Raw genomic sequence first — 24,279 nt, forward strand, 5'->3', positions numbered from 1 at the left:
ATACAGTAACGTCAATACAACAACGCTGAAAGGGTTGATAACTAAACCATTACATCCACCCATAATTAACTTGTTAAATCAACAACTGCTGGGGTGTGTTTGTCAAACAACAGAGAAAACAAGCTTCACCAACAGAGGAACACACACACACAACACACACACAATACGCAACACACACACACACACACACACACACACACACAACACACACACACACACACAACACACAACCCGCAACACGCACACACACACACACACACACACACACACACACACACACACACACACACACACACACACACACACACACACACACACACACACACACACACACACACACACACACACACACACACACACACACACACACACACACACACACACAGTGAAACAACTTTAGCAACAGGGGAAAACAACACTTGTGGCTTAAGGTTCATTATTAGGTTGGGAGTAATTAGATCACTTACAAGTCAATACTATTTAAATTAATTAGAACAAACCGCCTTTTCATAGGTTAGGAATAATTAGATAATTTGCAAGTCAATAACATTTAAATGAATTAGAACAAACCGCCTTTTCATAGGTTAGGAATAATTAGATAATTTGCAAGTCAATAACATTTAAATGAATTAGAACAAACCGCCTTTTCATAGAAACAAGGTGAATTCTCAGTCCCAAATGGTGCCCTGTTAGATTAGTGCTGAACACATTGACAATGAAGTAACTAGAACCAGAGGCCCTGGTTAAAAGGAGTGCTCTGTGTAGTGAACAGGGTTCTGTTTGGGACTCACAGAGTAAAACACGCTGTAGGTCTGTGCCATCATGTAATGGGATCGGGATTGTTTAGCCTAGCTAAGTATGCATCCCAAATCCCTATATAGTGCACTACTTTTGCCCAGAGCCCTATGGCTCAGGTTAAACATACCGTTATGTAGGGAATAGGGTGACATTTGTATCGGTGGTTAAACGTCGGTCTCCTCTCCTCAGAGAGATGAGCCACAAGCAGTCATTAAACCTTTACTGTACACACACAGAGAGATGAGCCACGAGCAGTCATTAATAAACCTTTACTGTACACACACAGAGAGATGAGCCACAAGCAGTCATTAAACCTTTACTGTACACACACAGAGAGATGAGCCACAAGCAGTCATTAAGCCTTTACTGTACACACACAGAGAGATGAGCCACAAGCAGTCATTAAACCTTTACTGTACACACACAGAGAGATGAGCCACGAGCAGTCATTAAACCTTTACTGTACACACACAGAGAGATGAGCCACAAGCAGTCATTAAGCCTTTACTGTACACACACAGAGAGATGAGCCACAAGCAGTCATTAAACCTTTACTGTACACACACAGAGAGATGAGCCACAAGCAGTCATTAAACCTTTACTGTACACACACAGAGAGATGAGCCACAAGCAGTCATTAAACCTTTACTGTACACACACAGAGAGATGAGCCAGAGCAGTCAAACTGTACACACACAGAGATGAGCCACAAGCAGTCATTTTAAACCTTTACTGTACACACACAGAGGTAGAGCCACTAGCAGTCATTCCACTGTACACACACAGAGATGAGCCACAAGCAGTACAACCTTTATGTACACACACAGAGAGATGAGCCACAAGCAGTCATTAAACCTTTACTGTACACACACAGAGAGATGAGCCACAAGCAGTCATTAAGATGTCATGGTAGGCTACAGTATTTCATGGTAGGCTACAGTATTTCATGATAGGCTACAGTATTCCATAGTAGGCTACAGTATGTCATGGTAGGCTACAGTATGTCATGGTAGGCTACAGTATTTCATGGTAGGCTACAGGATGTCATGGTAGGCTACATAATTTCATGGTAGGCTACAGTATTTCATGATAGGCTACAGTATTCCATAGTAGGCTACAGTATGTCATGGTAGGCTACAGTATGTCATAGTAGGCTACAGTATGTCATGGTAGGCTACAGTATTTCATGGTAGGCTACAGTATTCCATGGTAGGCTACAGTATTTCATGGTAGGCTACAGTATGTCATGGTAGGCTACAGTATTTCATGGTAGGCTACATCATTTCATGGTAGGCTACAGTATTTCATGATAGGCTACAGTATTCCATAGTAGGCTACAGTATGTCATGGTAGGCTACAGTATGTCATGGTAGGCTACAGTATTTCATGGTAGGCTACATAATTTCATGGTAGGCTACAGTATTTCATGATAGGCTACAGTATTCCATAGTAGGCTACAGTATGTCATGGTAGGATACAGTATTCCATGGTAGGCTACAGTATTTCATGGTAGGCTACAGTATTTCATGGTACCATTTGACACGGTGTGTACTGGCTTCATGACCCGGTCAAATGAATAATATCTCAACACAAGAGTTTCTGGATCCTGACAGTAAAATCTGGAGCCTCCCGAGCCTGAGAACAGCCACTACTTCAACAAAAACATTTGTATAATCCAGTTCAGGGACTCGTAATGAAATGGAAACTCAAACAGTAACTCTCTAACTAACAAACTACTTCCACTGAAGAAATTGCATCTTTTTATATATATATTTTATATATTTATGCACCATATAAATAAGAAGAAAACAGAAGGTATGATGAGGGAGGAAGGGAGAGTCTCTGTCAGGACTACAGAAGTACCTCCATTACAAAGCATTGCGTAATCCACACAGTAAAGTCAAACGGTTGTCAACACGTACACTTAGGGTGTGATCACATTCCTGCCGAGGACAGACGATCCAGTCTCAAACCAAACCACAACGCAACTCTCGACCTCTGCTCACAACCCATTCACTTCACACTAAACTCCCCTCTCTCTACTTCACACTAAACTCCCCTCTCTCTACTTCACACTAAACTCCCCTCTCTCTACTTCACACTAAACTCCCCTCTCTCTCCTTCACACTAAATGCCCCTCTCTCTCCTTCACACTAAACTCCCCTCTCTCTACTTCAAACTCCCCTGTCTCCTTCACACTAAATGCCCCTCTCTCCTTCACACTAAATGCCCCTCTCTCTTTCACACTAAATGCCCCTCTCTCTCCTTCACACTAAACTCCCCTCTCTCCTTCACACTGAACTCCCCTCTCTCCTTCACACTAAATGCCCCTCTCTCCTTCACACTAAATGCCCCTCTCTCTCCTTCACACTAAACTCCCCTCTCTACTTCACACTAAATGCCCCTCTCTCTCCTTCACACTAAACTCCCCTCTCTCCTTCACACTAAACTCCCCTCTCTCTACTTCACACCAAACTCCCCTCTCTCTACTTCACACCAAACTCCCCTCTCTCTACTTCACACTAAACTCCCCTCTCTCCTTCACACTAAACTCCCCTCTCTCTACTTCACACTAAACTCCCCTCTCTCCTTCACACTAAACTCCACTCTCTCCTTCCATCTTCTATGTCAGCAAGGATACACACTTCTGACTCCAGAACCAACCAACCAACCTCCACCTCTCTCCCTTCCTCTCCATTCTAGGTCAAGCCAGGGAGTAAAAACAGAGCCATCCTTACCTTCTTTTTTTTCTCTCTGTGTCCTTCACTTAAGCCCGTCCTTAACCCCAGTAGCAGCAGTATCTCCTTATCTTCCAACCCCTCAGCCCTGTAGAGTGAACCAGCTGACGAACCTAGCATCCAGCTGTAGCACCAGGCTCAGAAGGCCACGCCCCTAGCTGAAGGTTCCCCCTTTATCCTCCCTCTCTTATGCTCCGTTTCTCTCTCGGGTTTCCGTGTGTGTGAGGAAGGGGTGTGGCTGACGGCCCAGGAGGTGGGGCACTGCTTACTCTAGAGCAAACACACATGAGCACGGAAATACACACACACACAGAGAGAGAGAGAGAGAGAGAGAGAGAGAGAGAGAGAGAGAGAGAGAGAGAGAGAGAGAGAGAGAGAGAGAGAGAGAGAGAGAGAGAGAGAGAGAGAGAGAGAGACAGAGATAGAGAGAGAGAGAGAGAGAGAGAGAGAGAGAGAGAGAGAGAGAGAGAGAGAGACAGAGAGAGAGAGACAGAGAGAGACAGAGAGACAGAGAGAGACAGAGAGAGAGACAGAGAGAGAGAGACAGAGAGAGAGAGACAGAGAGAGAGAGAGAGAGAGAGAGAGAGAGAGAGACAGAGAGAGAGAGAGAGACAGAGAGAGAGACACAGAGAGAGAGACAGAGAGAGAGAGAGACAGAGAGAGAGAGAGAGAGACAGAGAGAGAGAGAGACACAGAGAGAGAGAGAGAGAGATACAAATTAATACAAATTCCATCTAGACACTGTTGCCCTAGAGCACACAAAAAACTATACATACCTTGGCCTAAACATCAGCCCCACAGGTAACTTCCACAAAGCTGTGGACGATCTGAGAGACAAGGCAAGAAGGGCATTCTATGCCATCAAAAGAAACATACATTTCAACATACCAATTAGGATTTGGCTAAAGATACTTGAATCAGTCATAGAGCCCATTGCCCTTTATGGTTGTGAGGTCTGGGGTCCGCTCACCAACCAAGACTTCACAAAATGGGACAAACACCAAATTGAGACTCTGCACGCAGAATTCTGCAAAAATATCCTCCGTGTACAACGTAAAACACCAAATAATGCATGCAGAGCAGAATTAGGCCGATACCCACTAATTATCAAAATCCAGAAAAGAGCCGTTAAATTCTACAACCACCTAAAAGGAAGCGATTCACAAACCTTCCATAACAAAGCCATCACCTACAGAGATGAACCTGGAGAAGAGTCCCCTAAGCAAGCTGGTCCTGGGGCTCTGTTCACAAACACAAACACACCCTACAGAGCCCCAGGACAACAGCACAATTAGACCCAACCAAATCATGAGAAAACAAAAAGATAATTACTTAACACATTGGAAAGAATTAACAAAAAAACAGAGCAAACTAGAATGCTATTTGGCCCTACACAGAGAGTACACAGCGGCAGAATACCTGACCACTGTGACTGACCCAAAATTAAGGAAAGCTTTGACTATGTACAGACTCAGTGAGCATAGCCTTGCTATTGAGAAAGGCCGCCGTAGGCAGACATGGCTCTCAAGAGAAGACAGGCTATGTGCTCACTGCCCACAAAATGAGGTGGAAACTGAGCTGCACTTCCTAACCTCCTGCCCAATGTATGACCATATTAGAGAGACATATTTCCCCCAGATCACACAGATCCACAAAGAATTCGAAAACAAATCCAATTTTGAAAAACTCCCATATCTTTTGGGTGAAATTCCACAGTGTGACATCACAGCAGGAATATTTGTGACCTGTTGCCATGAGAAAAGGGCAACCAGTGAAGAACAAACACCATTGTAAACCATTGTAAATACAACCCATATTTATGCTTATTCATTTTATCTTGTGTCCTTTAACTATTTGTACATTGTATATATATATATATAATATGACATTTGTAATGTCTTTACTGTTTTGAAACTTCTGTATGTGTAATGTTTACTGTTAATTTTTGTTGTTTTTCACTTTATATATTCACTTTGTATGTTGTCTACCTCACTTGCTTTGGCAATGTTAACACATGTTTCCCATGCCAATAAAGCCCTTGAATTGAATTGAATTGAATTGAATTGAATTGAATTGAGCGACAGAGACAGAGAGAGAGAGAGACAGAGAGAGAGAGAGAGAGAGAGAGAGAGAGAGAGAGAGAGAGAGAGAGAGAGAGAGAGAGAGAGAGAGAGAGAGAGAGACACAGAGAGAGAGAGACAGAGAGAGACAGAGAGAGAGAGAGAGAGAGAGAGAGAGAGAGAGAGAGAGAGAGACAGAGAGAGAGAGAGAGAGAGAGAGACAGAGAGAGAGAGAGAGACAGAGAGAGAGAGAGAGAGACAGAGAGACAGAGAGAGAGTTTTTATGGCTTATATCACTTTTAGTTATCTATTTCACTTACAATGTAAACATATGTTTCCCATGACAATAAAGCCCCTTGAATTGAAAGAAAGAAAAACAGCAAGAAAGCGACCTAACCTGAGCTGCACTTCCTAACCTCCTGCCCAATGTATGACCATATTAGAGACACATATTTCCCTCCGGTTACACAGATCCACAAAGAATTTGAAAAACAAACCCGATTTTGACTCCCATATCTACCGGGTGAAATACCACAGTGTGCCATCACAGCAGCAAGATGTGTGACCTGTTGCCACGAGAAAAGGTCAACCTGTGAAGAACAAACACCATTGTAAATACAAAAAAAAAAAAAAAAATACAACCCATATATATGCTTATTTATTTTCCCTTGTGTTCTTTAACCATTTGCACATCATTACAACACTGTATTTGGACGTAATATTTCAAATGTCTTTTTTTTTCATTTTGGAACTTCTTCTGTGAGTGTAATGTTTACAGTTCATTTGATTGTATATTACACTTTTGTATATTGGGCCACTCAGAGACTTGTCCCGAAGCCACTTCTGCGTTGTCTCGGCTGTGTGCTTAGGGTGGTTGTCCTGTTGGAAGGTGAACCGTCGCCCCAGTCTGATGTCTGGAGCAGGTTTTGTACCTTGATGAGCATCTCCCAACCCCCAACCAACCTCTGTGGGTCAGAAGTTTACATACACTCGATTAGTATTTGGTAGCATTGCTTTTAAATTGTTTAACTTGGGTCAAACGTTTCAGGTATCCTTCCACAAGCTTCCCACAATAAGTTGGGTGAATTTTGGCCCATTCCTCCTGACTGAGCTGGTATAACTGAGTCAGGTTTGTAGGCCTCCTTGCTCGCACACACTTTTTCAGTTCTGCCCAAAGATTTTCTATGGGATTGAGGTCAAGGCTTTGTGATGGCAACTCCAATACCTTGACTTTTGTCCTTAAGCCATTTTGCCACTCGTTTGGAAGTATGCTTGGGGTCATTGTCCATTTGGAAGACCCATTTACGACCAAGCTTTAACTTCCTGACTGATATATATATGCCATTTAGCTGACGCTTTTATCCAAAGCGACTTACAGTCATGTGTGCATACATTCTACGTATGGGTGGTCCCGGGAATCGAACCCACTACCCTGGCGTTACAAGCGCCATGCTCTACCAACTGAGCCACAGAAGGACCACATAATTTTCCTACCTCATGATGCCATCCATTTTGAGAAGTACACCAGTCCCTCCTGCAGCAAAACACCCCCACAGCTTGATGTTGCCACCCCCGTGCTTCACAGTTGGGATGGTGTTCTTTGGCTTGCAAGCCTCCCCCTTTTTCCTCCTTACATAACGATGGTCTTTATGGCCAAGCAGTTATATTTTTGCTTCATCAGACCAGAGGACATTTCTCCAAAAAGTACCATCTTTGTCCACATGTGCAGTTGCAAACCGTAGCCTGGCTTTTTATTGGCAGTTTTGGAGCAGTGGCTTCTTCCTTGCTGAGCGGCCTTTCAGGTTATGTCGATATAGGACCGCTTTTTACTGTGGATATAGATACTTCTGTACCTGTTTCCTCCAGCATCTTCACAAGGTCCTTTGCTGTTGTTCTGGGATTGATTTGCACTTTTTGCACCAAAGAACATTCATCTCTAGGAGACAGAACGCATCTCCTTCCTGAGCGGTATGACGGTTGCGTGGTTCCATGGTGTTTATACTTGCATACTATTGTTTATACAGATGAACGTGGTACCTTCAGGCGTTTGGAAATTGCTCCCAAGGATGAACCAGACTTGTGGAGGTCTTGGCAGATTTCTTTTGATTTTCCCATGATGTCAAGCAAAGAGGCACTGAGTTTGAAGGTAGGCCTTGAAATACATCCACAAGTACACCTCCAATTGACTCAAATTATATAAATGAGCCTATCAGAAGCTTCTAAAGCCACGACAACATTTTCTGGAATTTTCCAAGCTGTCACAGTCAACTTAGTGTATGTAAACTTCTGACCCACTGAAATTGTGATACAGTGAAATAATCTGTCTGTTAACAATTGTTGGAAAAATGAAAACTTAAACTTCTGACTTCCACTGTGTATATATACACAGTAATTGATAAAACCATGTTTGCAAAATGAGTGTTTCTAAGCTTATGTCAATATCATTTTTTTTTACCTTTACTTAAGTCAGTCATGGCCGGCTGTGATACAGTTTCCAACGCATCTCAGTGCTAGAGGCGTCACTACAGACCTGGTTCGATTCCAGGCTGTATCACAACCGGCCGTGACTGGCTTACCTACTGACCCCAAAAATATCATGAAACATGTATAGGTTTAAGGAAATACTGGCAGGCACCACATTACAATTATATATTAATGAATGTATATTAATACATTATTGCTCGATTAATCATGATGGTCTTGTAAGTATAAAAGCAAAGCTTGTTTTCATATAATTTTAAAAAGCTTGAACTTTTTCTCGTATGTGATATAAGAGACTGTTTGAGAAGGTTGGAATCCTAAGCAAACATAGTTTAAAGTATAATACCAACAGGTCAAAGCTGTGTGCTGGAAAACCTTGGAAAACCTTGGTAGAGCATTATTTTATTTGTTTTACCTTTATTTAACTAGGCAAGTCAAAATCTTATTTTCAATGAAGGCCTAGAAACAGAGGGTTAAACTTGTTCAGGGGCAGAACGACAGATTTGTACCCTGGTCAGCTACGGGGATTCGATCTTGCAACCTTTCGGTTACTAGTCCAACGCTCTAACCACTAGGCCACCCTGCCGTACCAGAACTATGCCTACTTCTCACTTTAAACAAATACAAATTTGTTCATAAATATTATACGAGATGGATAATGAACCTATCAAATGGTAATTAATGGAGATGAATCAGTCATTACACTGTCTACAGACAGTAAGGTTTTTTTGTTGTTTCTGGATTTTACAATTATTGTGGACATTTTCCACCGAAGGACTTCATTAATAAAAATAATATAGAAAGTTAATCATCCATAAACATTGATATTTGTAGATCGTGAAATCACAGGGCAGTGGCAGAAACTACCTACGTCAGGAGAAATTTCCAGAAACTACCTACGTCAGGAGACATTTCCAGAAACTACCTACGTCAGGAGACATTTCCAGAAACTACCTACTTAAGGAGACATTTCCAGAAACTACCTACGTAAGGAGACATTTCCAGAAACTACCTACGTCAGGAGACATTTCCAGAAACTACCTACGTCAGGAGACATTTCCAGAAACTACCTACGTCAGGAGACATTTCCAGAAACTACCTACGTCAGGAGACATTTCCAGAAACTACCTACGTCAGGAGACATTTCCAGAAACTACCTACGTCAGGAGACATTTCCAGAAACTACCTACGTCAGGAGACATTTCCAGAAACTACCTACGTCAGGAGACATTTCCAGAAACTACCTACGTCAGGAGACATTTCCAGAAACTACCTACGTCAGGAGACATTTCCAGAAACTACCTACTTAAGGAGACATTTCCAGAAACTACCTACGTCAGGAGACATTTACAGAAACTACCTACGTCAGGAGACATTTCCAGAAACTACCTACTTAAGGAGACATTTCCAGAAACTACCTACGTCAGGAGACATTTCCAGAAACTACCTACGTCAGGAGACATTTACAGAAACTACCTACGTCAGGAGACATTTTTCAGGAGACATTTCCAGAAACTACCTACTTCAGGAGACATTTCCAGAAACTACCTACGTCAGGAGACATTTCCAGAAACTACCTCAGGAGACATTTCCAGAAACTACCTACGTCAGGAGACATTTCCAGAAACTACCTACGTCAGGAGACATTTCCAGAAACTACCTACGTCAGGAGACATTTCCAGAAACTACCTACGTCAGGAGACATTTCCAGAAACTACTTAAGGAGACATTTACGTCAGGAGACATTTCCAGAAACTACCTACGTCAGGAGACATTTCCAGAAACTAACTCAGGAGACATTTCCAGAAACTACCTACGTCAGGAGACATTTCCAGAAACTACCTACGTCAGGAGACATTTCCAGAAACTACCTACGTCAGGAGACATTTCCAGAAACTACCTACTCAGGAGACATTTCCAGAAACTACCTACGTCAGGAGACATTTCCAGAAACTACCTACAGGAGACATTTCCAGAAACTACCTACGTCAGGAGACATTTCCAGAAACTACCTACGTCAGGAGACATTTCCAGAAAACTACCTCAGGAGACATTTCCAGAAACTACCAGTCAGGAGACATTTCCAGAAACTACCTACGTCAGGAGACATTTCCAGAAACTACCTACGTCAGGAGACATTTCCAGAAACTACCTACGTCAGGAGACATTTCCAGAAACTACCTACGTCAGGAGACATTTCCAGAAAACTCAGGAGACATTTCCAGAAACTACCTACGTCAGGAGACATTTCAGGAGACATTTCCAGAAACTACCTACGTCAGGAGACATTTCCAGAAACTACCTACGTCAGGAGACATTTCCAGAAACTACCTACGTCAGGAGACATTTCCAGAAACTACCTACGTCAGGAGACATTTCCAGAAACTACCTATTTCCAGAAACTCAGTCAGGAGACATTTCCAGAAACTACCTACGTCAGGAGACATTTCCAGAAACTACCTACGTCAGGAGACATTTCCAGAAACTACCTACGTCAGGAGACATTTCCAGAAACTACCTACGTCAGGAGACATTTTACCCAGACATTTCCAGAAACCTACGTCAGGAGACATTTCCAGAAACTACCTACGTCAGGAGACATTTCCAGAAACTACCTACGTCAGGAGACATTTCCAGAAACTACCTACGTCAGGAGACATTTCCAGAAACTACCTACGTCAGGAGACATTTCCAGAAACTACCTCAGGAGACACAGAAACTACCAGGAGACATTTCCAGAAACATTTCCAGAAACTACCTACGTCAGGAGACATTTCCAGAAACTACCTACGTCAGGAGACATTTCCAGAAACTACCTACGTCAGGAGACATTTCCAGAAACTTTCAGGAGACATTTCCAGAAACTACCTACGTCAGGAGACATTTCCAGAAACTACCTACGTCAGGAGACATTTCCAGAAACTACCTACGTCAGGAGACATTTCCAGAAACTACCTACGTCAGGAGACATTTCCAGAAACTACCTACGTCAGGAGACATTTCCAGAAACTAACTCAGGAGACACAGAAACTACCTACGTCAGGAGACATTTCCAGAAACTACCTACGTCAGGAGACATTTCCAGAAACTACCTACGTCAGGAGACATTTCCAGAAACTACCTACGTCAGGAGACATTTCCAGAAACTACCTACTTCAGGAGACATTTCCAGAAACTACCTACGTCAGGAGACATTTCCAGAAACTACCTCAGGAGACACGTCAGGAGACATTTCCAGAAACTACCTACGTCAGGAGACATTTCCAGAAACTACCTACGTCAGGAGACATTTCCAGAAACTACCTACGTCAGGAGACATTTCCAGAAACTACCTACGTCAGGAGACATTTCCAGAAACTACCTACGTCAGGAGACATTTCCAGAAACTACCTACGTCAGGAGACATTTCCAGAAACTACCTTCAGGAGACATTTCCAGAAACTACCTACGTCAGGAGACATTTCCAGAAACTACCTACGTCAGGAGACATTTCCAGAAACTACGTCAGGAGACATTTCAGAAACTACGTCAGGAGACATTTCCAGAAACTACCTACGTCAGGAGACATTTCCAGAAACTACCTACGTCAGGAGACATTTCCAGAAACTACCTACGTCAGGAGACATTTCCAGAAACTACCTACGTCAGGAGACATTTCCAGAAACTACCTACGTCAGGAGACATTTCCAGAAACTACCTACGTCAGGAGACATTTCCAGAAACTACCTACGTCATTTCCAGAAACTACCTGCGTCAGGAGACATTTCCAGAAACTACCTACGTCAGGAGACATTTCCAGAAACTACCTACGTCAGGAGACATTTCCAGAAACTACCTACGTCAGGAGACATTTCCAGAAACTACCTACGTCAGGAGACATTTCCAGAAACTACCTACGTCAGGAGACATTTCCAGAAACTACCTACGTCAGGAGACATTTCCAGAAACTACCTACGTCAGGAGACATTTCCAGAAACTACCTACGTCAGGAGACATTTCCAGAAACTACCTACGTCAGGAGACATTTCCAGAAACTACCTACGTCAGGAGACATTTCCAGAAACTACCTACGTCAGGAGTCAGAGACATTTCCAGAAACTACCTACGTCAGGAGACATTTCCAGAAACTACCTACGTCAGGAGACATTTCCAGAAACTACGTCAGGAGACATTTCCAGAAACGTCAGGAGACATTTCCAGAAACTACCTACGTCAGGAGACATTTCCAGAAACTACCTACGTCAGGAGACATTTCCAGAAACTACCTACGTCAGGAGACATTTCCAGAAACTACCTACGTCAGGAGACATTTCCAGAAACTACCTCAGGAGACATTTCCAGAAACTACCTAGGAGACATTTCCAGAAACTACCTACGTCAGGAGACATTTCCAGAAACTACCTACGTCAGGAGACATTTCCAGAAACTACCTACGTCAGGAGACATTTCCAGAAACTACCTACGTCAGGAGACATTTCCAGAAACTACCTACGTCAGGAGACATTTCCAGAAACTACCTACGTCAGGAGACATTTACCAGAAACTACGTCAGGAGACATTTCCAGAAACTACCTACGTCAGGAGACATTTCCAGAAACTACCTACGTCAGGAGACATTTCCAGAAACTACCAGGAGACATTTCCAGAAACTACCTACGTCAGGAGACATTTCCAGAAACTACCTACGTCAGGAGACATTTCCAGAAACTACCTACGTCAGGAGACATTTCCAGAAACTACCTCACGTCAGGAGACATTTCCAGAAACTACCTACGTCAGGAGACATTTCCAGAAACTACCTACGTCAGGAGACATTTCCAGAAACTACCTACGTCAGGAGACATTTCCAGAAACTACCCGTCAGGAGACATTTCCAGAAACTACCAGGAGACATTTCCAGAAACTACCTACGTCAGGAGACATTTCCAGAAACTACCTACGTCAGGAGACATTTCCAGAAACTACCTACGTCAGGAGACATTTCCAGAAACTACCTACGTCAGGAGACATTTCCAGAAACTACCTACGTCAGGAGACATTTCCAGAAACTACCTACGTCAGGAGACATTTCCAGAAACTACCTACGTCAGGAGACATTTCCAGAAACTACCTACGTCAGGAGACATTTCCAGAAACTACCTACGTCAGGAGACATTTCAGGAGAGACATTTCCAGAAACTACCTACGTCAGGAGACATTTCCAGAAACTACCTACGTCAGGAGACATTTCCAGAAACTACCTACGTCAGGAGACATTTCCAGAAACTACCTACGTCAGGAGACATTTCCAGAAACTACCTACGTCAGGAGACACAGAAACTTTCAGGAGACCAGAAACTACCTACGTCAGGAGACATTTCCAGAAACTACCTACGTCAGGAGACATTTCCAGAAACTACCTACGTCAGGAGACATTTCCAGAAACTACCTACGTCAGGAGACATTTCCAGAAACTACCTACGTCAGGAGACATTTCCAGAAACTACCTACGTCAGGAGACATTTCCAGAAACTAACGTCAGGAGACATTTCCAGAAACTACCTCAGAGACACGTCAGGAGACATTTCCAGAAACTACCTACGTCAGGAGACATTTCCAGAAACTACCTACGTCAGGAGACATTTCCAGAAAACTACAGGAGACATTTCCAGAAACTACGTCAGGAGACATTTCCAGAAACTACCTACGTCAGAGACATTTCCAGAAAGACATTTCCAGAAACTAACTCAGGAGACATTTCCAGAAACTACGTCAGGAGACATTTCCAGAAACTACCTACGTCAGGAGACATTTCCAGGAGAAACTACCTACGTCAGGAGACATTTCCAGAAACTACCTACGTCAGGAGACATTTCCAGAAACTACCTACGTCAGGAGACATTTCCAGAAACTACCTACGTCAGGAGACATTTCCAGAAACTACCTACGTCAGGAGACATTTCCAGAAACTACCTACGTCAGGAGACATTTCCAGAAACTAGAAACATTTACCTACGTCAGGAGACATTTCCAGAAACTACCTACGTCAGGAGACATTTCCAGAAACTACCTACGTCAGGAGACATTTCCAGAAACTACCTACGTCAGGAGACATTTCCAGAAACTACCTACGTCAGGAGACATTTCCAGAAACTACCTACGTCAGGAGACATTTCCAGAAACTACCTACGTCAGGAGACATTTCCAGAAACTACCTCGTCAGGAGACATTTCCAGAAACTACCTACGTCAGGAGACATTTCCAGAAACTACCTACGTCAGGAGACATTTCCAGAAAAACTACAGAAACTACGTCAGGAGACATTTCCAGAAACTACCTACGTCAGGAGACATTTCCAGAAACTACCTACGTCAGGAGACATTACGTCAGGAGACCAGAAACTACCCGTCAGGAGACATTTCCAGAAACTACCTACGTCAGGAGACATTTCCAGAAACTACCTACGTCAGGAGACATTTCCAGAAACTACCTACGTCAGGAGACATTTCCAGAAACTACCTACGTCAGGAGACATTTCCAGAAACTACCTACGTCAGGAGACATTTCCAGAAACTACCTACGTCAGGAGACATTTCCAGAAACTACCTACGTCAGGAGACATTTCCAGAAACTACCTACGTCAGGAGACATTTCCAGAAACATTTCCAGAAACCTACGTCAGGAGACATTTCCAGAAACTACCTACGTCAGGAGACATTTCCAGAAACTACCTACGTCAGGAGACATTTCCAGAAACTACCTACGTCAGGAGACATTTCCAGAAACTACCTACGTCAGGAGACATTTCCAGAAACTACCTACGTCAGGAGACATTTCCAGAAACTACCTACCTACGTCAGGAGACATTTCCAGAAACTCAGGAGACATTTCCAGAAACTACCTACGTCAGGAGACATTTCCAGAAACTACCTACGTCAGGAGACATTTCCAGAAACTACCTACGTCAGGAGACATTTCCAGAAACTACCTACGTCAGGAGACATTTCCAGAAACTACCTACGTCAGGAGACATTTCCAGAAACTACCTACGTCAGGAGACATTTCCAGAAACTACCTACGTCAGGAGACATTTCCAGAAACTACCTACGTCAGAGACATTTCCAGAAACTACCTACGTCAGGAGACATTTCCAGAAACTACCTACGTCAGGAGACATTTCCAGAAACTACCTACGTCAGGAGACATTTCCAGAAACTACCTACGTCAGGAGACATTTCCAGAAACTACCTACGTCAGGAGACATTTCCAGAAACTACCTACGTCAGGAGACATTTCCAGAAAAACGTCAGGAGACATTTCCAGAAACTACCTACGTCAGGAGACATTTCCAGAAACTATTTCCAGAAACTACCTACGTCAGGAGACATTTCCAGAAACTACCTACGTCAGGAGACATTTCCAGAAACTACCTACGTCAGGAGACATTTCCAGAAACTACCTACGTCAGGAGACATTTCCAGAAACTACCTACGTCAGGAGACATTTCCAGAAACTACCTACGTCAGGAGACATTTCCAGAAACTACCTACGTCAGGAGACATTTCCAGAAACTACCTACGTCAGGAGACATTTCCAGAAACTACCTACGTCAGGAGACATTTCCAGAAACTACCTACGTCAGGAGACATTTCCAGAAACTACCTACGTCAGGAGACATTTCCAGAAACTAACTCAGGAGACATTTCCAGAAACTACCTACGTCAGGAGACATTTCCAGAAACTACCTACGTCAGGAGACATTTCCAGAAACTACCTACGTCAGGAGACATTTTCCAGGAGACATTTCCAGAAACTACCTACGTCAGGAGACATTTCCAGAAACTACCATTTCCAGAAACTACGTCAGGAGACATTTCCAGAAACTACCTACGTCAGGAGACATTTCCAGAAACTAGAAACTCCAGAAACTACCTACGTCAGGAGACATTTCCAGAAACTACCTACGTCAGGAGACATTTCCAGAAACTACCTACGTCAGGAGACATTTCCAGAAACTACCTACGTCAGGAGACATTTCCAGAAACTACCTACGTCAGGAGACATTTCCAGAAACTACAGAAACTACCTACGTCAGGAGACATTTCCAGACAGGAGACATTTCCAGAAACTACCTACGTCAGGAGACATTTCCAGAAACTACCTACGTCAGGAGACATTTCCAGAAACTACCTACGTCAGGAGACATTTCCAGAAACTACCAGAAACATTTCCAGAAACTACCTACGTCAGGAGACATTTCCAGAAACTACCTACGTCAGGAGACATTTCCAGAAACTACCTACGTCAGGAGACATTTCCAGAAACTACCTACGTCAGGAGACATTTCCAGAAACTACCTACGTCAGGAGACATTTCCAGAAACTACCTACGTCAGGAGACATTTCCAGAAACTACCTACGTCAGGAGACATTTCCAGAAACTACCTACGTCAGGAGACATTTCCAGAAACTACCTACGTCAGGAGACATTTCCAGACATTTCCAGAAACTACCTACGTCAGGAGACATTTCCAGAAACTACCTACGTCAGGAGACATTTCCAGAAACTACTACAGGAGACATTTACAGAAACTACCAGGAGACATTTCCAGAAACTACCTACGTCAGGAGACATTTCCAGAAACTACCTACGTCAGGAGACATTTTACCAGAAACTACCTACGTCAGGAGACATTTCCAGAAAAACTCAGGAGACACAGAAACTACCTACGTCAGGAGACATTTCCAGAAACTACCTACGTCAGGAGACATTTCCAGAAACTACCTACGTCAGGAGACATTTCCAGAAACTACCTACGTCAGGAGACATTTCCAGAAACTACCTACGTCAGGAGACATTTCCAGAAACTACCTACGTCAGGAGACATTTCCAGAAACTACCTACGTCAGGAGACATTTCCAGAAACTACCTACGTCAGGAGACATTTCCAGAAACTACCTACGTCAGGAGACATTTCCAGAAACTACCTACGTCAGGAGACATTTCCAGAAACTACCTACGTCAGGAGACATTTTTCCAGGAGAAACTACCCTCAGGAGACATTTCCAGAAACTACCACGGAGACATTTCCAGAAACTACCTACGTCAGGAGACATTTCCAGAAACTACCTACGTCAGGAGACATCCAGAAACTTCCAGACATTTCCAGAAACTACCTACGTCAGGAGACATTTCCAGAAACTACCTACGTCAGGAGACATTTCCAGAAACTACCTACGGAGACATTTCAGGAGACAGAAACTACCTACGTCAGGAGACATTTCCAGAAACTACCTACGTCAGGAGACATTTCCAGAAACTACCTACGTCAGGAGACATTTCCAGAAACTACCCGTCAGGAGACATTTCCAGAAACTACCTACGTCAGGAGACATTTCCAGAAACTACTCAGGAGACATTTCCAGAAACTACCTACGTCAGGAGACATTTCCAGAAACTTCCAGAAACTACCTACGTCAGGAGACATTTCCAGAAACTACCTACGTCAGAGGCATTTCCAGAAACTACAGGAGACATTTCCAGAAACTACCTACGTCAGGAGACATTTCCAGAAACTACCTACGTCAGGAGACATTTCCAGAAACTACCTACGTCAGGAGACATTTCCAGAAACTAGGAGACATTTCCAGAAACTACCTACGTCAGGAGACACAGAAACTTTCAGGAGACATTTCCAGAAACTACCTACGTCAGGAGACATTTCCAGAAACTACCTACGTCAGGAGACATTTCCAGAAACTACCTACGTCAGGAGACATTTCCAGAAACTACCTACGTCAGGAGACATTTCCAGAAACTACCTACGTCAGGAGACATTTCCAGAAACTACCTACGTCAGGAGACATTTCCAGAAACTACCTACGTCAGGAGACATTTCCAGAAACTACCTACGACATTTCCAGAAACTAGGAGAGACATTTCCAGAAAAACAGAAACTACAGGAGACATTTCCAGAAACTACCTACGTCAGGAGACATTTCCAGGAGAAACTACCTACGTCAGGAGACATTTCCAGAAACTACCTACGTCAGGAGACATTTCCAGAAACTACCTACGTCAGGAGACATTTCCAGAAACTACCTACGTCAGGAGACATTTCCAGAAACTACCTACGTCAGGAGACATTTCCAGAAACTACCTACGTCAGGAGACATTTCCAGAAACTACCTACGTCAGGAGACATTTCCAGAAACTACCAGAGAGACATTTCCAGAAACTACCTACGTCAGGAGACATTTCCAGAAACTACCTACGTCAGGAGACATTTCCAGAAACTACCTACGTCAGGAGACATTTCCAGAAACTACCTACGTCAGGAGACATTTCCAGAAACTACCTACGTCAGGAGACATTTCCAGAAACTACCTACGTCAGGAGACATTTCCAGAAACTACCTACGTCAGGAGACATTTCCAGAAACTACCTACGTCAGGAGACATTTCCAGAAACAGGAGACATTTCCAGAAACTACCTACGTCAGGAGACATTTCCAGAAACTACCTACGTCAGGAGACATTTCCAGAAACATTTCCAGGAGACATTTCCAGAAACTACCTACGTCAGGAGACATTTCCAGAAACTACCTACGTCAGGAGACATTTCCAGAAACTACCTACGTCAGGAGACATTTCCAGAAACTACCTACGTCAGGAGACATTTCCAGAAACTACGTCTACCTACGTCAGGAGACATTTCCAGAAACTACCAGGAGACATTTCCAGAAACTACCACGTCAGGAGACATTTCCAGAAACTACCTACGTCAGGAGACATTTCCAGAAACTACCTACGTCAGGAGACATTTCCAGAAACTACCTACGTCAGGAGACATTTCCAGAAACTACCTACGTCAGGAGACATTTCCAGGAGACATTTCCAGAAACTACCTACGTCAGGAGACATTTCCAGAAACTACCTACGTCAGGAGACATTTCCAGAAACTACCTACGTCAGGAGACATTTCCAGAAACTACCTACGTCAGGAGACATTTCCAGAAACTACCTACGTCAGGAGACATTTCCAGAAACTACCTACGTCAGGAGACATTTCCAGAAACTACCTACGTCAGGAGACATTTCCAGAAACTACCTCAGGAGACATTTCCAGAAACTACCTACGTCAGGAGACATTTCCAGAAACTACCTACGTCAGGAGACATTTCCAGAAACTACCTACGTCAGGAGACATTTCCAGAAACTACCTACGTCAGGAGACATTTCCAGAAACTACCACGTCAGGAGACATTTCCAGAAACTACCTACGTCAGGAGACACAGAAACTACCTACGTCAGGAGACATTTCCAGAAACTACCTACGTCAGGAGACATTTCCAGAAACTACCTACGTCAGGAGACATTTCCAGAAACTACCTACGTCAGGAGACATTTCCAGAAACTACCTACGTCAGGAGACATTTCCAGAAACTACCTACGTCAGGAGACATTTCCAGAAACTACCTACGTCAGGAGACATTTCCAGAAACTACCTACGTCAGGAGACATTTCCAGAAACTACCTACGTCAGGAGACATTTCCAGAAAACTCAGGAGACATTTCCAGAAACTACCTACGTCAGGAGACATTTCCAGAAACTACCTACGTCAGGAGACATTTCCAGAAACTACCTACGTCAGGAGACATTTCCAGAAACTACCTACGTCAGGAGACATTTCCAGAAACTTTCAGGAGACATTTCCAGAAACTACCTACGTCAGGAGACATTTCCAGAAACTACCTACGTCAGGAGACATTTCCAGAAACTACCTACGTCAGGAGACATTTCCAGAAACTACCTACGTCAGGAGACATTTCCAGAAACTACCTACGTCAGGAGACATTTCCAGAAACTACCTACGTCAGGAGACATTTCCAGAAACTACCTACGTCAGGAGACATTTCCAGAAACTACCTACGTCAGGAGACATTTCCAGAAACTACCTACGTCAGGAGACATTTCCAGAAACTACCTACGTCAGGAGACATTTCCAGAAACTACCAGAAACATTTCCAGAAACTACGTCAGGAGACATTTCCAGAAACTACCTACGTCAGGAGACATTTCCAGAAACTACCTACGTCAGGAGACATTTCCAGAAACTACCTACGTCAGGAGACATTTCCAGAAACTACCTACGTCAGGAGACATTTCCAGAAACTACCCTCAGGAGACATTTCCAGAAACTACCTACGTCAGGAGACATTTCCAGAAACTACCTACGTCAGGAGACATTTCCAGAAACTACCTACGTCAGGAGACATTTCCAGAAACTACCTACGTCAGGAGACATTTCCAGAAACTACCTACGTCAGGAGACATTTCCAGAAACTACCTACGTCAGGAGACATTTCCAGAAACTACCTACGTCAGGAGACATTTCCAGAAACTACCTACGTCAGGAGACATTTCCAGAAACTACCTACGTCAGGAGACATTTCCAGAAACTACCTACGTCAGGAGACATTTCCAGAAACTACCCGTCAGGAGACACAGAAACTACCTACGTCAGGAGACATTTCCAGAAACTACCTACGTCAGGAGACATTTCCAGAAACTACCTACGTCAGAGACATTTCCAGAAACATCAGGAGACATTTCCAGAAACTACCTACGTCAGGAGACATTTCCAGAAACTACCTACGTCAGGAGACATTTCCAGAAACTACCTACGTCAGGAGACATTTCCAGAAACTACCTACGTCAGGAGACACAGAAACTACCTACGTCAGGAGACATTTCCAGAAACTACCCTCAGGAGACATTTCCAGAAACTACCTCGTCAGGAGACATTTCCAGAAACTACCTACGTCAGGAGACATTTCCAGAAACTACCTACGTCAGGAGACATTTCCAGAAACTACCTACGTCAGGAGACATTTCCAGAAACTACCTACGTCAGGAGACATTTCCAGAAACTACCCTCAGGAGACATTTCCAGAAACTACCTACGTCAGGAGACATTTCCAGAAACTACCTACGTCAGGAGACATTTCCAGAAACTACCTACGTCAGGAGACATTTCCAGAAACTACCTACGTCAGGAGACATTTCCAGAAACTACCTACGTCAGGAGACATTTCCAGAAACTACCTACGTCAGGAGACATTTCCAGAAACTACCTACGTCAGGAGACATTTCCAGAAACTACCTACGTCAGGAGACATTTCCAGAAACTACCTACGTCAGGAGACATTTCCAGAAACTACCTACGTCAGGAGACATTTTTCAGGAGACATTTCCAGAAACTACCTACGTCAGGAGACATTTCCAGAAACTACCTACGTCAGGAGACATTTCCTCAGGAGACATTTCCAGAAACTACCTACGTCAGGAGACATTTCCAGAAACTACCTACGTCAGGAGACATTTCCAGAAACTACCTACGTCAGGAGACATTTCCAGAAACTACCTACGTCAGGAGACATTTCCAGAAACTACCTACGTCAGGAGACATTTCCAGAAACGTCAGGAGACATTTCCAGAAACTACCTACGTCAGGAGACATTTCCAGAAACTACCTACGTCAGGAGACATTTCCAGAAACTACCTACGTCAGGAGACATTTCCAGAAACTACCTACGTCAGGAGACATTTCCAGAAACTACCTACGTCAGGAGACATTTCCAGAAACTACCTACGTCAGGAGACATTTCCAGAAACTACCTACGTCAGGAGACATTTCCAGAAACTACCTACGTCAGGAGACATTTCCAGAAACTACCTACGTCAGGAGACATTTCCAGAAACTACCTACGTCAGGAGACATTTCCAGAAACTACCTACGTAAGGAGACATTTCCAGAAACTACCTACGTCAGGAGACATTTCCAGAAACTACCTACGTCAGGAGACATTTCCAGAAACTACCTACGTCAGGAGACATTTCCAGAAACTACCTACGTCAGGAGACATTTCCATGGATCAACGTGACTGGTGACGTGTCCTTTCTCTCTCCGTTTTTCTTTTTTTTTTGGGGTGAAATAGACAAAAAAGATTCTCAGTGGTCCAATAACTCTAGAAAAGCAACATGTCAGTGTTGTTAAGCTCGCCTATTGCGTGTGAAAGTTATTCCATGCTGACCTCATCATGGACGTATGGACACGAGTCCTAAAAGGCAATAAAGGACGTATTATATGGACAGGCTGGCGATTCAGACCCACATGATCAGTGAATTAACCATGGGTGGAATAAAACACGGAAGTCATGAAGGACGAATAAAAAGTCTTAAAGGCATCTGAGGAATGTTTCTGTTATGGAAAGGTTTGGAAAGGGATGGACTGTTTAGTTTACCACTGTTTGTGAAGGGAACACGAGGTTGTTTTATTTGCAAATTGAGGCGCAGGCTATGGCATTTCTCCTGAAGGACAATAGTTATTGTTTTAAACAGTGTCAATACAGGCTTGTTGCATATTGACTGGCTTGCTGTGTTGACTTGAGAAGTCTCAGCATATCCGTGCAACAACGTCGTATTAATGAAATGCCTACTTTGGAGGATTTTTATTTGTTTAAATAACTTCAGTTTCAGATACACTTGTAAAGAATCAAATTAAACTTTATTTTGTCACATACGCATATGGAACAGATGTAGACTTTACCGTGAACTTCTCACTTACAAGCTCTTAACCAACGATGCAGTTCAATAAATAGTTAAGAAAATACTTACTAAATCAAAATATATTAAAAATATAAAAAATGTACTAAATAAAGTAAAACAATGAAAAAAGTAACACAATACAATTTTATATTGAACTTTTATTCAAAAAAAAGTTAAATAACAATGTGGAGGCTATATACAGGGTATTACGGTACAGAGTCAATGTGGAGGCTATATACAGGGTGTTACGGTACAGAGTCAATGTGGAGGCTATATACAGGGTGTTACGGTACAGAGTCAATGTGGAGGCTATATACAGGGTATTACGGTACAGAGTTAATGTGGAGGCTATATACAGGGGTACCGGTACAGAGTCAATGTGGAGGCTATATACAGGGTATTACGGTACAGAGTCAATGTGGAGGCTATATACAGGGTGTTACGGTACAGAGTCAATGTGGAGGCTATATACAGGGTGTTACGTACGGTACAGAGTCAATGTGGAGGCTATATACAGGGTGTTACGGTACACAGTCAATGTGGAGGCTATATAAAGGGGGTACCGGTACAGAGTCAATGTGGAGGCTATATACAGGGTATTACGGTACAGAGTCAATGTGGAGGCTATATACAGGGTATTACGGTACAGAGTCAATGTGGAGGCTATATACAGGGTATTACGGTACAGAGTCAATGTGGAGGCTATATACAGGGTGTTACGGTAAAGAGTCAATGTGGAGGCTATATACAGGGTATTACGGTACAGAGTCAATGTGGAGGCTATATACAGGGGTACCGGTACAGAGTCAATGTGGAGGCTATATACAGGGGGTACCGGTACAGAGTCAATGTGGAGGCTATATACAGGGGTACCGGTACAGAGTCAATGTGGAGGCTATATACAGGGTGTTACGGTACAGAGTCAATGTGGAGGCTATATACAGGGTGTTACGGTACAGAGTCAATGTGGAGGCTATATACAGGGGTACCAGTACAGAGTCAATGTGGAGGCTATATACAGGGGTACCGGTACAGAGTCAATGTGGAGGCTATATACAGGGGGTACCGGTACAGAGTCAATGTGGAGGCTATATACAGGGTGTACCAGTACAGAGTCAATGTGGAGGCTATATACAGGGTGTTACGGTACAGAGTCAATGTGGAGGCTATATACAGGGTGTACCGGTACAGAGTCAATGTGGAGGCTATATACAGGGTGTACCAGTACAGAGTCAATGTGGAGGCTATATACAGGGTGTTACGGTACAGAGTCAATGTGGAGGCTATATACAGGGTGTACCAGTACAGAGTCAATGTGGAGGCTATATACAGGGGGTACCGGTACAGAGTCAATGTGGAGGCTATATACAGGGTGTTACGGTACAGAGTCAATGTGGAGGCTATATACAGGGTGTTACGGTACAGAGTCAATGTGAAGGCTATATACAGGGGTACCAGTACAGAATCAATGTGGAGGCTATATACAGGGTGTTACGGTACAGAGTCAATGTGGAGGCTATATACAGGGTGTACCGGTACTGAGTCAATGTGGAGGCTATATACAGGGTGTTACGGTACAGAGTCAATGTGGAGGCTATATACAGGGTGTTACG

At 43.5% G+C, this 24,279-nt stretch overlaps 1 long non-coding RNA gene across 1 annotated transcript; it reads left to right on the forward strand.

The window, feature by feature from the left end:
- Positions 1–22,859: 22,859 nt before the first annotated feature.
- Positions 22,860–24,067, forward strand: LOC127931639 (uncharacterized). The gene is made up of 3 exons (XR_008142069.1): positions 22,860–22,947; positions 23,025–23,141; positions 23,688–24,067. It is a non-coding gene; the product is annotated as an uncharacterized LOC127931639 (long non-coding RNA).
- The last annotated feature ends 212 nt before the right edge of the window (positions 24,068–24,279 follow it).

This window comes from Oncorhynchus keta, chromosome 9 (genome assembly GCF_023373465.1).
Source record: "Oncorhynchus keta strain PuntledgeMale-10-30-2019 chromosome 9, Oket_V2, whole genome shotgun sequence".
In the NCBI taxonomy this organism is placed as follows: domain Eukaryota; kingdom Metazoa; phylum Chordata; class Actinopteri; order Salmoniformes; family Salmonidae; genus Oncorhynchus; species Oncorhynchus keta.